At 40.3% G+C, this 15,978-nt stretch overlaps 1 protein-coding gene and 1 long non-coding RNA gene across 11 annotated transcripts in view; one reads left to right on the forward strand and one right to left on the reverse strand.

Moving 5' to 3' along the window:
• SLC20A2 (solute carrier family 20 member 2) overlaps positions 1-15,978 on the reverse strand; it is a 91,013-nt gene that overhangs the window by 49,020 nt on the left and 26,015 nt on the right. For 2 of the 10 annotated variants that reach the window (XR_013978553.1, XM_080976749.1), the window contains exon 1: positions 10,327-10,645. The exons of 2 other annotated variants lie outside the window; for them this stretch is intronic. The gene's annotated coding sequence lies outside the window, so the exon portion shown is untranslated. Of the gene's footprint in view, positions 1-10,167; positions 10,190-10,326; positions 10,652-15,978 lie in introns of those variants that run through there. 6 more of the 10 variants (XR_013978554.1, XM_080976756.1, XM_080976755.1 and 3 more) reach the window with 4 other exon arrangements.
• LOC308460626 lies at positions 925-10,408 on the forward strand. The gene is made up of 4 exons (XR_013978657.1): positions 925-1,805; positions 2,394-2,470; positions 2,810-2,967; positions 10,286-10,408. It is a non-coding gene; the product is annotated as an uncharacterized lncRNA (long non-coding RNA).

Below are 15,978 nucleotides of genomic sequence, written 5' to 3' on the forward strand. Positions count from 1 at the left end.
TTTAAGTGGAAAAGATGGAAAGAGTGGTCGTTAAAATTCATGCCACTGCCTTCTGAATACAACAGTCAGCTACCAGACTACTGCATAAGATGAGAAGTGTTCTGTTTTACCTTTACTTCACAAACTTTGCCTCCTTACCCTATTTCTGTGCTGTTTTGTACACATAACCTAAGTGTTGTGAATAGGTCATGTGCCTCATGGTGAAACTTGGCAGATATATTAGATGCTATATGCACTGTTCGAAAATCCCATTGGTTCTAGGTGCATTTTGCGACAGGGAATTCCATTAGCGTGAGCAGTTTCTGAGTTCTGGGCGCAGTACTGCGCCTGAGATTTCAGATTAAAACTGCAGAGTGGAAGGAAAGGAGGACCTTTTTCTGCCTCCCCACTTCCAGCTACTCTCAGAAGAATGGAGAAGAGAGCCTCCTGAAAATATATGGGGAGTGGGCAGGGGAAGGACTGGACCATGTAAAAAAATGAACATAATATTTTAACTGCAGTTCATTCATTTTCAGCTTTGTATTCTTGTTATAAAAAGCGTGCCTAGACATTCCATTGTTGCGCCCATTACCTAGGTTTAAGGTGCCATTTGGCTCCTACCTTTCATATCTCAGTTGCTAACACTGGCTATACGGGCAGTCATAATTATTGAAGCACATTATTGATACAGCGATGCATTCCTACTGAATGGCGCAGGATACCTTGGTGTGAGTAGCAACAGTCATAAGGCTGAGACTTTTTACTGTTTCTTTCATGTCTGTCATGTACCGTATTTTTCACTCTATAAGACACACCAGACCACAAGACGCACCTAGTTTTTGGAGAAGAAAAACAAGAAAAAAAAATATTCTGAATCTCAGAAGCCAGAACAGCAAGAGGGATCGCTACACAGTGAAAGCAGCAATCCCTCTTGCTGTTCTGGCTTCTGGGATAGCTGCGCAGCCTGCATTCGCTCCAAAAGACACACACATATTTCCTCTTACTTTTTAGGAGGGAAAAGGTGAGTCTTATAGAGCAAAAAATATGGTATTCAGCTGCTGGGGACAAAGTTACCCAGAGTGTTAGAAGATTTGCTAAGTAGTCAGCTGATCTTTACTCAGTAATGCAAGCGCAGGAGACATATGTTCAACCCAATGGAGAGATAGAAAAGAAACACATTCAGTAGGCACAATGGATGCTTGGGTATGGATGGCATATTTATAAATGTGTTTATTTAATTTATATCCCACCCCCTTCCTCCAACAGCTCTGTGAGAAAAGGATGGACACAGAGAGGGGCTCATGGCCAAGTGTGGATTTGAACCTTGATCTCCCACATCCTAGCCCTAACGTTCCCTAACCACTACTCCATGGTGGTTATATTCTAGAATTATTATGTCTACAGAATGTACTTGGGATTCAGATCAAATTACAGGATTTAGGCACGTTAAAGGAAGGCTTGTTAAATTACAACCCTGTTGCACAGACAAGCACTGAAGAAACATCCTTCCTAACGCACAGACTTCACCCCAGGATGACTTAACAAAAAAGAACCGGAATGGGTCAACCAGATGTCACAAAGTCACTTCCCTCAGGATGATACGTCAATCAATCGCTATCACTTCCCTGCACTGTGGTGTATAGTATTCACTTTGATCTACTGTAATAATCTGCTGGTGGAATTGCCTGCAGTTAACTGTACGTCTCTGCATTGTTTACTGCTCTCAATTCCAGAACACTGATGAACAGAGCACATTCTTTTTCTGTTTCCCAGTGAGTAAGCTGCCTGTACAGTAAACAACCCCACCTTCTAGGGAAGCATCCATAGTAAGACCCATTTCCATAACCCCAAATCCACTTGCTCAATTCCAATATGGGCCACAAAAATGAACCATGTAATGTAACGAAGAAAAAAAGAGACCAAAGGTATAATGAGTGCTAAGCAACAATTAAAATGTATCCTCTGAGGTAAACATACTTCAGAGCAACCCAATAAAACCTGTGTCATGATGGCTCAAAAATGAAGTTTTTGCTCTGAGGTCAAAAATCACAGTACAAATGGTCGTTTACCTTACATTACATAAGATCTACCTTTAATAATCCTGAGTAAGAGATATTTAGAAAATTCCTGCCAAGATCTGAAATTGCCTACAACAATTTGCAGATAACTACTCAATTAAAAATTTCTCAACCTGGAATGGTATCATCCTGCTTGTTTGATTTTAGAAGATATGTGTTGGGTTAGTCCAAGGGCTAAGGGAGCTTCTACTGAGTCAACCTACAAGTAGCATATTTATAACCACATCCTGCACTAACAGCATTAACTTCCCAATATCTTTTAAGGGAATCTGGAGTGCCCTTAGGTATACTCTATTACAAGAGACTTTGATTCAATGACTCATATTTTTCCTGTAGTTGCATTGATAGGGACATCTGCAATTTATGCAAGTTATCTACTGATGCAACTCTTCTTTACAACTGGCTCAGTCACAGTAAGTACGATAATGGCAATCTCTCCCATTTCTCTCAACCCACAACCTTTCCTTCCCTGCAATATTGCTACATAGTCTAAATTTCACTGCTGGGTTCATAGTTTAAAAATTGAGAGCACAATGCTCTTGTCCTTGAACATCAGCTTTTCTATCATCCACAAGAGGAGGAACTGTTCAAGGATTCGGATTAGAATGAATTAAGAGATGTATGACAGAGGTAAAGTCACCAACAAGATCAAATCGTAAGCAAATCTGAAGAGGCCAAATGAAAATGGTTCAAGGTAGTTCAAGTGAAACACTTTGCTGTGTTCCTGTTGTCCTTGTAATTGAATTCTATAGGAAAATCATTACTGACAGCAGTATCTACTTGGAGGGCACAGCAGACATCGTTCGCAATGAAAACAATTGAGATGACATCATCTACAGGTTGGCAAAAGTCTGTGAGAGCCACTTTCCAAAATAGCTGCTGACCTACGGAACTGGTCTCATCAACCATGGTACCTACATCCATACAACTTATGTCAAAATTATGGTAGGTTTCAATAATGCGAACTAATATATTATACTGTAGTTAAAATAGGTAGAAAGGAATTAGTAACTGAGGTGTGCACCTCAAAATAATCATTAAGCCACCCAAATTATATATCCTCACCTCCAAGAGAAAGAGACATAGGAGTGAATTGTGCCTGGTCCAGTGCTTTGGAAGCAAAATACTGCATAGCTCTAGTATGTCAAAAAGAATTAGGAACTGGGGTGTGCACCTCACATAGTCACAGTAAACTTGGGCTATCACAAATCATACATCCAGGATGAGAGGGCATCAATTTAGGACCAACCCAATACTTTATTTTGAGTACAAAAGGCTGACAAGTAAATGGGCCCATGCCAATTAATTACAAAAATATGCACAAACACTCTCCTGGGGGTGTGAATGTATGGTTTGAGGTGGCCCAAGGATTCATGTGGAGGTTCACATTCAGTGTTAGAAACTCAGATATATAAGCTAATTGCCAAATGGCACCGTAAACCTGCGTTATGGTCACCACACAAAAAATGTCTAGGTGCCAATTTTTCTCCAGTGGATTTTATTATTGCTGTTTATTTCCTTTCTATGCCAATTTATATTTTAAAGAAAAAACCTCAAAGTGGTTTACAGCACATTAAAACATCAAATAATAAAACAATCTAGAATAAAACAAATTCAAGCTTCAAGGAAAATATTTCAGATTCTTCTCTAAATGACATTTAGCTTGCTGCATATTTATTTACCTACTTAATTTATATAGCTGCCTCATCACAAAAGGACTCTAGAAAGGCAGTGTTGTGTTGTTAGAGTGTTGGACTAGGACCTGGGAAATCAGGGTTCAATTCCCTACTCAGTCATGAAGTTCACGGGGTGACCTTGAGCCAGTCACAGCCTCTTAATCTACCTCACAGGGTCGCTGTAGGGATTGATGGAGGTGAACCATTTACTCCTTGAAGAAAAAGGTGAGATATAAATGCAATAAATAAGCTCTTCTGCTTACCTGCTTAAGAAAGCTAGAGGGGCCAGCCAGATGCAGACGTCAGCCACCAACCTGGCATTCAGAGATCTCCACGTGGTCGCAATTGGACCTGTGGCAGTCACAAAACATGCCTAGGGCGCACACACCTGATCCTCCTTTCTAAAAACCTATTTGGCTATTGTCGGCATAAGTTTACACCACTGACAGTGCCTTGCATCCACACAAAGTCCTGGATCATACACAATTCACTTCCATGTCACAGAGAACACACTCCTTGAGTTGTGAACGGAAGTTAATCTGACATCAATCAATGGTATCAAGGGGAATTTGCCTTAATGGAAAAGCTTACGGAACAAATTATCTTCTTCATTACACAAGTGTGTGCTCACCGTTTCACTGAAAACTGTTATCCATTCATAGCTTACAGCTACAACTCCCAAGCGAGGACAGTACAGTATCTAATAAGTGACCATTCACCTAATGACCAAATGGCTAGATGGTTTATATTGTTGCAGTAGTTTTAGGAAGCACCATGAGTGCTTTCAAAAAGGCAACAATATAATAAGACCCTCCTAAAAATCAAATTTTATTTCACTTTTAAATCAAAAACATAAAAGCCATAATTATTCTGTGCTTGACAGTTATGACTGCCAGAACTTGACATACAATTTGGCAACTACGGGGGGGGGGGGGGGGACGACCTCCAGGAATTATATTCGAACCAAAAATTCAGAAGAGGCAAAATATTCTGCACAAAGAAATATACTGAAACACAAGGTGAGGCTTTGCGGCTAATCAGCATGTATTTGGCAAACAATATCTGGTCCTTTCATTACTGTAACAGATGCCAGCAGTATGATAAGTAGACATATTTTTTCACTTCTATGAGGTTTTCTAACATTTGAGTTTGTGGTCGGCCACTAAAGCCACGACACTTCAAAACCAAAGCATTTGAGTTTCCACTTACAGTCTCTTTCTGGGACGTTTTAACATTAAAAATGCTACTTTGTCATCACCAAGAACAGTTCTCAGTTGATCCCTCAGCTGTGGAATTCTCGGTCTGACCACAGCATCCTTAACACTGTACAGTCTCTTCCCAAACCACATTTCCATCCTTGCTTTTCCCCCAGCCTGCAGTCTATTCATTCAGAGCCCTCTCAGATCTAGCCCTCGCCCTCTTCTATCTGCTCCTCAGAATCTGCAATTTTCACCCACTCACCCAACTTGTGCCTGTTTGCCCTCTCTTGGCTCATTTGTACTTCTCCACTAACGAAGTATTCACGCCTCTAATCCTCAGCCCTCTTGCCTCTCTTCAGGTCCAGTGTTCCTGCTCTCATGCAGCTGAAAGCCTCTGGGAGAGAATCAAATAGCTGAGCAGTTTTGTCCATTGTAAAAGTCATCCTCTCCTTTCTGCTTGCCATATGACTCATCAAGAATACAGTGGTACCTCGGGTTAAGTACTTAATTCGTTTTGGAGGTCAGTTTTTAACCTGAAACTGTTCTTAACCTGAAGCACCACTTTAGCTAATGGGGCCTCCTGCTGCCGCCGTGCCACCGGAGCACAATTTCTGTTCTCATCCTGAAGCAAAGTTCTTAACCTGAAGCACTATTTCTGGGTTAGCAGAGTCTGTAACCTGAAGCATATGTAACCTGAGGTACCACTGTACTGCTATGATCCACACCAACTCTAGGAATCTTCAGCACCTCTTCCATCCTTTGAAGTCCTACTAGGACTTCATGCCCTCCCTCCACATTGAAGGGTTTGCCTGATAAAAATAAAACAACCACCTTTCTAACTCTCTTTCCTTGAAGTTCACACCTCCCTGAATCCTTTTCTCTTTCCTCCCATCTAGTTCATTATTCCGCTGTTATCTTCCCCTTTGATTCTATCTACCTCCTCCCATTATTCCTCCTCAATCAAATACACTGTGAACTGACCTGAGATCTTCGGATGAAGGGCAGTATACAAATTTAATAAAATTAATAAATATGCCACTTTTCTCTGCCTCCCCCATCTCATCAGCACATTCCTTGCCTTCTGCATTTAGACACACTCTTTCCACCCTCTCCAAAAAGGACACCCCCTTGACCCAACCTGCCTCTGCAGCTACTGCTCAACTTCTCTTGTGTTCTTTATCTCTAAACTCCTGGGATGTATCACTTACACCTACTGTCAACTCTCTCTACCAGAGCTTCTCTTGACCCCATAACATCTGGCTTCTGCCCTCAGTAGATCAGCCCTTCACTGATGATCTCCTCACTGGCAACTATCTTTGCAGCCTATGGAACAACTGATAGTTCTCTCCTGCATGACTCACTTCATGCCCTAGGTTTCCATGACTCCTCTCAGCTGCTTCTCTTCCTGTTGACGCAATTGCTCATTCAACTTTTCCACAGGGGAGGGAAGCTCTTCCTTTGCTTTCCCCCCTCTCCATCATGGTCTGTTGTGACCTCCGCATATACTCTCCCTTAGTGACCTCATCACATACCAAAACTTTCAATATCAACTAAATCAGGGGTGGGGAACCTCAGGTGGGAGGGAGCAAATGTGACCCTCCCCACTCTCCGTCTGACCCTCAGGACTCTACATAGGCCACTCCCCTTTCTCAGCCACACCCATTCTCCCAAGGCTACATCCCTCACCAGCCCTGCTTCGAACACCCCTTAAGTGTTTTTGCCTGGCTGAAATGTGGTCCTTGAATTTTGGCAGTGTTTCTTGGTTGCCCGGATGGTGGGTAGATACTAACCTATGGTACAATGCTAAAATTTACACTTTTTGGCTTTGGTGCCACCCACCAATGCCATGTGGCTCCTGGAAAGTTGTCCAGATGAGAATGTGGCCATTGGTCTGAAATAAGCACTCCAGACCTATGTGCTTATGACACCTACTTCCACATCAGAACTCCCTCCTCTATCTCAGAACTCTGCCTACCTGTCTGTTATTTCTGCTTAATATTTAATCACGGTGTCAAACACAGTGAGGGTTGAGAATTAACCTCCGTCGTCTTTCCTCCCAAGACCTCCACTCCTCATATATTTTCTATAACCACCGACAGCATCATTATCCACTGTCATCCCTCTCCTTTGGCATTCATAACATGCCACTTTACAACAAAGGCAAAAATAAACCCCTTTCTCTTTGTCCCCCCGACAAAAACTCTAGTTCTCACACTAGTAACTTCTCATCTTGTCTTCCACGGTCACACTTCAGCCTCTTCGCTTCTACCCAGAACTTTGCCACCAAAACCATTTAGCTCACTCATTGTTCTGATCACATGATGCGCCTTCAGCAGGTCCATGTCTGCTCCAAACCCAGCATAAACTCCTCATTCTTGGCTTCAAAAACCTCCATAGCTATGCCCCAATCCCATTCTTTTTGCTCTTGTATCCTAGTCTTTCACTCTGATTACAATAACTAAAAATCATTTTTCCCCATCCCAAACAATTTCCCTTTCTCCTCCACCTCCACCACCCTCAGCCATCTAAAGGTCTCCAAACATCCTTAGATGCCTACAGTTTCTCCCTTGTTGCCCCTTTTGGCTAGAATGGCTTTCTTGAATATCTAAATAATGCCTTCTGTCTTCTTTCAAACCCATTCTAAGTGCCCATGTTATCCATAAAGTCTTCAGCACATTTACCCTCTCCTCCAACCGATTCCAAATGTTATCTATCTCTTCAAATTTCTTACTGAAAGCTTTTCACTCCAGGGATCTCTCTTGCTACTTAAAAATGCACTATGATCGTGCTATAAAATATGTTGTTGTTGTTGTTGTTGTTCCAGGCATATCTTCACAAAAGACAGAAGCCTTGAGAGTAAACTACAATAAATGTCCCACATTTCTTGACTTTAAATACCAACTTCACATCAACAACATCTCATTAAGAAACTACATAAATTATTTGAAAGACTGTGTGAAATCTTTTTCAGGGGGACTATTCTTCACACTCATACAAAGGCACAAGTGGTATTACCTACGGGACTCAAAATCTCTTTGCCTTCTGAATAACAGGGTTCTTCAATAGAGTTTATGAAATAGAAAACTTAATTAGGTTTTATGGAAATACTTTGCAGGTTTTTTTCCAGCCAATATATTGCTATGCAGGTCAATGAAAAGGGTAGTCTTGGGCTGGTACCGTCATTCCATCCCACCTCCTAGTCCAGATTTAACACCCCCTAGTTTGCAGATTTACCAAACTAAAGAAAGGATGAGTTTCCATCAATTAGCAAGGCTTGCTCTGTATACTGTTCAAACTAATCCGTTTGCTTTCTGTTTGTGTTAGATTAGAAATATTTGGGCAGAGACTAAGCTAATATTTTGTAAAGCGCTCTACTCAAAACACTACTCAAATAAATAATAATCTCCAAAATCAGAAAATATTAAGCAAGTGCCAAGCCTTGATGGTTTTACAAACAGAAGTCAAGTAGAGTAGGCCCTTTATTGTACAGTGAAACGCCCAATCCCAAAAAGCAGATTTGTAGTAGAGACTTGTAAAAACACTTTATACCCTTCTACCCAGCCAAATAGTATATCCAAGGGGAAGGCTACCACAGAAAACAAAGGTGAGGGGTCAAGCAGGACACTTGCAGAGCCAAGTTCAAACTCCAAGGAAACTGCAATTTATTCCCAGCCAACAGCAGAATAGTGTACACAAATGGAAATAAGGAACTTTAAAGGGAATTCTAATGGGTTATCCTTAGGTTTCCTCTGTGATAGAATCCAGGGCAAACCCTGCTGACTTACGGAGCTTGTTTACATGTGGCAGATTAATTACTGCCAGTACTTTGCCAGCATTTAAGAAAGACTCAGATGCAACTCAACCCGTACAATATAGGTCAGAAGGCACTTGCCCTGAAAGAACTCTGAACTTTACCCCATGTAAACCTAAGCGGCAACAGATCACTTGGGCGTTTATTATGGACTAGTGACAGAGGATTTATGGACTATTATGTACTAGTGACAGAGGAATATTTGCCAACCAGCAAATATTTGTTTTCCTTAATATGGACCTCACCTTACCCATGGGAATCCATCTAAAATTGGTATGTAGAAACCCATGGAAAAACATTTTTTCTGCTTAAAAGCAAAAGAGGCAAGTGTTACAAAATTTGCACACATCCTCCTCTTCAAAACAGAAAGCCCAGCAGGATTGTACTACTAACCACAACCATATAGAGCTTCCTATAAAACAATCAAATTGAGCCACAAAGACAAAGCTTGTTTCTAATTGATAATAACATGGGGTTTGGGGTTTAGTTTACAACAACAGATTATTTCATAGCAACTTGCAAGCAATTCTTTTTGTTTGTTTGGGGGTGTACACACATATACACACACCCCTCTTACATAACATAGTTAATTTACAATACTTAATAAAATATCAATCTGGCTTGTAATGTCAGGCACAGACAAGTTGGATAAGATGGCTTTTTCCCTCCCACAGGTTAAAGTCATATAAGTATTTAAAATTTAACAGACCCTGTTATGGCAGGCAGGATAATTAAAATAGTTCTAGGCAAATTACATCCCTACATGGTTCTAAAATTACATGCACAAAGCTTGCAATAAGACCAAGGAGGATGAAAGATTTATACTCCAGGAAGGAAATAATGCCTAATAAATATCAGTTATATAAAAGGGTTACTTCACCAACCAATTCCAACTTTCCCTACACATCCTTATATAGCTTGCTTAATTGTAAGCCATCCTGCACGACAAGCACTGGTATGTTGCATTTCAAAAACTCATGCTGGCGTCTGTTACCTTCAGCTACAGAAAGACTATCATTTATTAGGAAAAACCTGGCAGTAAAAACTATCTTCCCTGAATAAAACCCATTTCATTTACTGTACAAACACATCTACTACACATACTATAGACTATATATTTCAGATACATACTACACATATTTGTATTCAGCTAGAGTAAAGTTTACTTCCAATAATAAGACAGTGATGCTTGAGGTTAAGGTAGTTTTCAACCATTTAAAACAGAAGATCATATCTGCCTCCTTTCAGCTCAATTTATTTCTTGCTAATAGATGCTATAAAGTACTTTTTACACCCCATCATGAATCAGAAAACTGTCATAGAACGGCCTCTCATTCTTTTCTACTTCCATAGAAGGTGTACGATTTTTAAAAATTCTATAAAAGTTTATCAAGAGGGGGGAAACCCCATTATTAAAAACTTACTCAATGCTTTGAAGCTGTTTCAAAGAGAAGCAAAGTTAATTCTTCAAGTAACTGCCTTGCTAGTCACAAATGCATTCCTTATGTCTAAAATAGATACCCTATCATATTCACACCTCAGGAGCAGAGATCTCAAGCAAAGTGAACTGTTCTACAACTTACAGAGCGAGCTCCAGATAAAACTCCTGAGAGAACTGCAAAACAAGGCAACACTCATAAGCATCAACCAAGAGTTTCTACTCAAGGTGAAAACATGCCTCCTCTTAACAGGACACTCTGTTGAGGGTGGTTACTGAAACACAGCGCAGCGTCATGATTACTTGAGTTAAGCCAATCCAAATGAAGCTCATTTATAGAGAGCTCCTGTCAATCCGCCCCACCTCCTCCCCACAAAGCATGAATACAAAAGGGACAGTTGATTGTGCCTCTCAGTTTAGGGTTTCTTTAAGGGAAAAAAAAAATCAGTTCACACAGACCAGCAATATTTAGCAAGTGTTGTATACCGAAACTACATATGCAGAAAAATAATTCAGTGCTTGAATTGGATTGCACGAAATAAAAGGCTAGGAAAATGCACATTTTTACATTTTGTCTAGACAAGTGGTTGCAAACATTACATTAGTATTTAACAGTCAGAATTATTCTAATTTAATAAAAGGGAAACGTTTAGAATGCACATGCAAACCAGATTATTTTTAAAAAACCTGCCTTTGTCTTTGAAGTTATTGCTAAATCACAGTGGTGGCAAATCCTAGTGTGATACAATAGCCACGAGGCTCACTGGGTGACCCTGGGACAGTCAATCCCTCAGCCAAACCTACCTCACAGGGTTGCTGTGAGGATAAAATGTGGAAAGTGAGAACTGTATGTGGCACCTTGAGCTCCTTGGAGGAAAGATGGAGGGGAAATGCAATAATAGGTAAATAAAATGAAAGTTACATGAGCTTCATAGCTGTCTCAATGCTTTGGGGCACAAAGGGGAATTCTAGTGAGTGAACACATTTACTCATTTTTAGATTTGGAAATCTAAGTGAGCTGTTTATTAATTAAGAGTATTTTATCCCATTATGATACTATTAAAATGCGCATGACAACTGACATTTTCAAATTGCCAATGGGGAATATGTAGGCCTAACACACATCATGCCAGTTTAAATCCTGGTTAACCATTTGACGTTCACAAGCAGCATGTGGCCATTTCAAGACAAACTGATTGCTCCTGGGTTAACTTGGCATCATAATCAGGTACATATTAGCAGAGGGGTAACCATGTTAGTCTCTCACAGCAAACCCCCCCCCCCAAGAAATATGCTTGCAGCATAAACTTTCATGGACCAGGGTCTACTCGACACAATTAGTGCATCAAAATTGAACTGTCTTTTAACAAAAAATACTACATTCCTTGACATGCCTTTAACTGTACCACATTCTATATACAGAGTTAGGATAATAAATCCAAAGCACACATACTGCAAGTTGGAGCACATCTACAGCAGAAACAAAAGCAACAAAAAGGCCATTTGTTCTTTTAGTACCCAACCAAAGACACCTTCCTGCATGTGGAAAGTGTTTTCTCTTCTCTAGGATGTTTATATCTCGCTCCAATATATTGCTTAAGAAAACCAAAACCAACATTCATAATTTTTGTGTGTGCATGAGAATTTGTATAGTATTGCTGCTCAGCTCTACAACCGATACAATTATTTTCAGGCAGCAGGCTTCAAGACCTGAGACACACTTGCAACCCTACCCGCAACATAGGATAGGAATCCTCAAACATGTGGCTGTTTTTCCTTTTTTCTTCTCTCTGCCCCAGGACTGTCTGTGACTATTATATCTTCTGCAGATTCTTTTACAATTAAATCAGGTTGCAAACAGTCTACAAGTTATCATGTATCAGTATCCTTCCTCTGCACCACCACATGAAATTCTGCAACATAAAGTGGAATAACCCCCTACTGTATCCTGGAGGACACACAAGAGTCTCAGCTAAGGCATGGACTCTAGTATCATATGTTAGTGCTGCAAGGTGGTACTGAGGCACACCTTTGTGACTGAATTATAACACAAATACTCTCTCTTTGACAAGGAAACAGCAGTGATGATTCCGCATCAAACTTCAGGCAATGCTGCAACCCAGCACTTGGAAGGACAGTGCATTAATAATGGTATTTTTGACACAGGTGCAGTTTACGATACTCTTCTACAGATCTTCGGCTTCAGCCTGCCAAGAGTTGAAAACAATTTTTCAACCTTCCACTACCAACATTAAATCCCTAAATGAAGTCATCCTCCCATTTAAAGAGTGAGAAAGCCCTATTCAGGCTCTAAATTCCCACAAGCTTCAACTCGTCCATCTGGTCATTAAATCCAGTGACAGAACTAACAATCAAAGGAGACTATGTTGCTAGAAAAGAACATTTGTTTGATTTAAAAGAATGCATTTAATTCTAACCAATCAAGACAAACTTCAGCCACATGAACTCACTTAGTCCTTTAATAGCAGTATTGTGGGAAGACTCTAAAAAGTTCCCACAGACAACAGATATCAAGGTTTAGTTTTATCCCTAAAATTACTACATGTACAGCAAAATAAAAACAAACGTTTATATCAAAGAGCAAACAGGGAATGAAAATATTTCAGAAGTTTGTAATTATCAAACCCCAAGACATGGGAAAGTACATCAGGAAGGCATAACCTGATAATGCAGCATAAAACAGGTTTCTCAAGGCAGAAACTGCCAAAAAGAAGAACTCAAAAACTGATGCCAATCTACAGCAAATACAGCAAACAAAATTTACAGAAAATATATACTTATTTCAATACATACCTAAAATAAACGTGTGTTACACAATACATTTTCACATTAGAAATATTCCATTATTATTGTGCATTTTTATAATAAATATTCAAGGTAGTATAATGAGGAATGACTCAACAAACAGTGTATAATTTTTGGAAATATATATAAGAACATCTGAGGTAGTGGTGGAGGTGGAATAACAGGGTTTTGTGGTGGAATAATTTAAAATGCAGCCCCAGCACCTTTCAGCAGGAATCCTGCCACTCTGCTTAAAGCCATACCCTAAGTTACCTATCAACTTATAGGAGTGCATCTTTGAGAAGAGGATGGTCGGGCAAACCGTTGACCCTCTCCCTCCCACACACACATTACAGCAGTGAAGTGCCCACTGACTGAGCCGGGGAATATATCTCTTCATGCTGGGTTGGCAACTAGGGTTTCAGGTAGTGGAATTCGGAGGTCTAGATTTGGTCCCATGGCATCCAGCTGCTATCCCTATGGCAGATTCATCTGTTCTAGGATCCTACTACATTTATAACAGGCACAACTACCTTTTCCAGAGTCACTGCAACAACCTACATTGGAAGCAGGTACATTCAGCAGAGGCAGAGACCAAGTGAGTCAGTGATCAGATACCAGTATACAATTTCAGTTCTATAGAATTCATTAAAGTCAATCGCCCAACAATGTTCTTTAAACTGAACCAGGGGGACCCAATACAATGTAGGGCTGTTGACCAGCAAAGACTCTTGGCTCTTTGACACAAAGAGGGAGTACAGGATAAGGTCAGAAAATTGCACTTCTCCTAAAGTACGGCAGAACAGGTATGCATGATGGCAGGTGACATGGGCCATTTTAGCATCAAGCCTGTTGATCAGGTGTGGGGAACCACTGGCTCTCCAGATACTGCTAGAATAAAATTTGCAGGATTCCCAGCCCCGCAAGTACGGCCAATGGCTAGAGATTCTGGGGTTTGTTGCTGAGCAACACCAGAGGGCCAAAGATTCCTTTACACCTGCTACACATGGTAAGGGACAGTAGAGATCCATGTTCAAATCTCCAATTCAGCTATGGCGTTCACTAGGTGACCTTGGTGCAGTCTCCCTCTCTCAGCCTAACCAACCTTACCATGTTTTTTTGGAAAACAAAATTGGGAAAGGAGGATCATATACACCACCATGAGCTCCTTGGAGGAAACATGGGATATAAATGTAACATTTAAATAAGATGACAGATTATTTAAGCAGGTTACTTTCAAGGGAAGGGAAGGCGGAGTATTTTTCTTCTATGAAGCTGTTAAAAGCAGCAGCAGTTATTTGTTTCTGGGCTTGATAGCCTCAACTTTTTAACATTGCTTACTTAACCTAACCTATTAAAGGAAAAGAGAAAGCAGAGCATACCTTCTTAGCCCAAAGTCTGTTTAACTGATACAGGTTTTGTACTATAATACAGTACTTGCCACATACTTGGCAGCACAAACTGGTCTAGGAAATTGTACTTTGCTCTGGGGACCAACAGGACACCCCTCAGTAATTCCCTTGCAACCTGGATAGTAAAGCCAGCCTTTTCCACACCAAGCAGATAATGCTTTTATCTGTTCTTCCTGCCTCCATTGTATTTTCCTTGATGCTGTGATTTTAATTGTTGGAAGCTGCCCTGAGTGATGCATGTCTATTGGAAGTGCAGGGTAGAAGTTCTCATAGAACTAGTAAATGCAGACATTAATCAGCAAAAATAAAGTTATCTCCTGCTAACTTGGCTCACGCCCAGTCTCGCAAGGTTTATTGTGGCAAAAATTTGTGCGGACTCAAGTCTATCATGTAACAGATGAAAAGACAGATCTGCCACTGAGCACAATCCTTCAAGCTTTTGAAGGCATGGTGTCTGGTGCACAAAAGCCTATGCCACAATGATTTTTTTAGTATTTAAGATAAAACAAGAGCACTGTATTGTGTTAACAGAACTCCCCCTCTAGACTCCAACTTGCAGAATTATCAAACACACATCACTTCAAAGTTCCAAAGAAATACAGAACTTTCTTTCACAAAAATGCCATTAGATCAGAGCATTAAGAGATTACGGGGGCTTGTATGTGTAACAAACCTTGCATGACTCTCAGCTTCCAATGGAACCTTAATTTTTCCTATATGTTGCTAAACTGTTTTCATTTGGATATCCCCAACAACATAAGCTTTTGCTCCTTTAGTTCAATGTAAGAAAGGCATCATCCAAAGTTATAGTCAATGGAGAGCACTCACTACCTCCAAACTTTTTAAATAACAAGAGGGGGAAAAATTTCTTTCAGTGATTTCTGGTCAGTTTATGAATGCCATTTTTCTAGTGTTTTAAATGCACCATGGAATTTTGGATGAAACCTATTTCTGAAGACATGCACCGCATTTGCCAAATATTGCCAATTGGCTATTCTGTCAACTCTTGGTGTATATTTAATCATTTGGATCACAACATGCTCTATATGTGTACAAGTCCATATTCCATCTGTACTTGGGATGCATTGATCTCTCTGGATTTTGCATGTTCATAAAAATGAGATTTGCAAACTGCATTGACCAAGTTGTCCAAGGTACAAGAGTAGAAGCTGTTTTTTTCCTGAAGCAATGGCAGATAATACACAACGGTGCAGAAGGCATAAATGGAATTTCCAGAGAGCAAAGGAAAATGCCACCATTTATAAGAGATGAAGAGTCAACTTTAAAAAGTGCAGTGTGTTACAGATTCTGATGTCCCTGCTCAATAACTGGAGTTATATGTCTCCACTTTGCCGATTTCCTCTCAGAGTGTGATCCCCAAAACATCCAGTGCGTTTAATGACCGCTTGAATCAGCTTCTTGATTTTGTGCTTCTCCATTCCAACTTGTTCCAGAGGCGCTCCCCTTCATGATACCTGTATCTCAAGAAGCAAAACAGGAAACATCACCAGAAAGAAGGATGGTTCTTGTCTTTGAGTCTTGCATCAATCTTTTGACATTTTAAGGGGGAAATACAGTGA

This window comes from Podarcis pityusensis, assembly GCF_964106645.2.
Source record: "Podarcis pityusensis genome assembly, chromosome: 13".
NCBI lineage: Eukaryota > Metazoa > Chordata > Lepidosauria > Squamata > Lacertidae > Podarcis > Podarcis pityusensis.